The 1,701-nt window shown below is 43.4% G+C and overlaps 1 long non-coding RNA gene across 1 annotated transcript; it reads right to left on the bottom strand.

Annotated features, from left to right (window-relative positions):
• Positions 1-671: 671 nt before the first annotated feature.
• On the bottom strand, positions 672-1,305 carry LOC132585431 (uncharacterized). Its single transcript, XR_009556309.1, has 2 exons — positions 1,065-1,305; positions 672-855 (listed from the first exon to the last, which is right to left on the bottom strand). It is a non-coding gene; the product is annotated as an uncharacterized LOC132585431 (long non-coding RNA).
• Between the last annotated feature and the right edge of the window lie 396 nt (positions 1,306-1,701).

The raw sequence follows: 1,701 nt of genomic DNA on the forward strand, positions 1-1,701 counted from the left end.
AACCCAGGGAAAGGTGGGAGTTGGCCAGTGGTTATAGTGGTATCTCAATGGTCTCCTGCTGTGTCCTGTTTTTGAAATTCACGTTTAGAATAGTCACTTTAAGATCTGCAAATATACATATCATGTGCATAGGACAAACTAATGGTCATAAATTTGACAGTAAAAGGCAACGCAGAAAAGCCTTTAGGGGAACATTTTATAAGTTTCCCTGGATGTTCATTTACAAGGTAAAGGAGATTGTGAGCCACTCTGAGACTATGAGATTCAGAGTGAAGGGCAGAGTATAAATCCAATATCAGCATCTTCTTCTTCCCTCTTCTTCTTCTTCTTGGGGAGGGATGGTGGCTCAGTGGTAGAGCATCTGCTTGGGAAGCAGAAGGTCCCAGGTTCAATCCCTGGCATCTCCAAAAAAGGGTCCAGGCAAATAGGTGTGAAAAACCTCAGCTTGAGACCCTGGAGAGCTGCTGCCAGTCTGAGAAGACAATACTGACTTTGATGGATCAAAGGTCTGATTCAGTATAAGGCAGCTTCATATGTTCATATGTTCTTCTCCTTCTTCTTCTCCTCCTCTTCCTCCTCCCCCTTCTTCCCTCTTCTTCTTCTTCTTCTCATTCATAAGGGTAACACTGTATTGAGATTTACAAAATTATGGCATCATAGATACCTTCATCTGGTAAATGCATGGCTGGAGTCTCTGAGCTAGGGCAGAATGCAAAACGGTTGCTGGGCACTCAATTTCTGAGCAATGTACAGAGTTCAGAGTAGTAGCAATCTTCTTCTCACTTCAAACTCATATCCTACAAGTGAGAGCAAGTACATTTTTAGGCAATTCGGAACAATGCCCATAGCCATGTCCTTCCTCTAAGCTGGGGAGTCTTGTGAGAAAAATTTTACCTTGTGAGCTCCTGGCATTAAAGTTGTGAAAGAGAGATTTGGCTATTACATAAATTAGCTTGCTCTGGGGCCATCCTTCCTGAGCTAAGACAAAAAATGTGTGAACCAGAGGTTAACAAACTGTGAGCTAGCTCACACTCACTCAGCTTAGAGGGAACACTGGCTATGACCCCAAAGAAAACTCACACTTATGCCACCTAGGATTTTATATACCTTGCCTTCTTAGAACACTGCTTAGAAACTCTTCCTTAAAAACACAGACATTCAGAACAAATTATTAATCAAAATCACATAATTCAGTTTATGGGAAATGACTGCATTCCTATGCATGATTAATTTCTGCTCTTTAGGTTCAACTTGCAAAACACATTTGGCTTCCACAAATGAGCTTCAGACAGCTGAAATACAATTTTAACTTTTAATTAACAACGAGGAGTCTCCCTTCCCCTTGACTAAGTTTGTTGTCAAGGAAGATGTGGTAGAGATTCCTCCAGGCCTCACATTCTGGTCTACACTGCAGGATGTTGTAGGTATGCAATAGGAATCATCAGCTAGGGTTGCCAATCCCCAGGTGAGGGCACGGGATCCCCCAGTTTGGAGGCCCTCCCCCCGCTTCAGGGTCATCAGAAAGCGGGGGGAGGGGAGGGAAATGTCTGCTGGGCACTCTATTATTCCCTATGGAGATTTATTCCCATAGAAAATCATGGAGAATTGATCCGCAGGTATCTGGGGCTCTGGGGGGGCTGTTTTTTGGGGTAGAGGCACCAAATTTTCAGTATAGCATCTACTGCCTCTCCCCCCAAAATA

This window comes from Heteronotia binoei, chromosome 16 (assembly GCF_032191835.1).
Source record: "Heteronotia binoei isolate CCM8104 ecotype False Entrance Well chromosome 16, APGP_CSIRO_Hbin_v1, whole genome shotgun sequence".
NCBI classification, from domain to species: domain Eukaryota; kingdom Metazoa; phylum Chordata; class Lepidosauria; order Squamata; family Gekkonidae; genus Heteronotia; species Heteronotia binoei.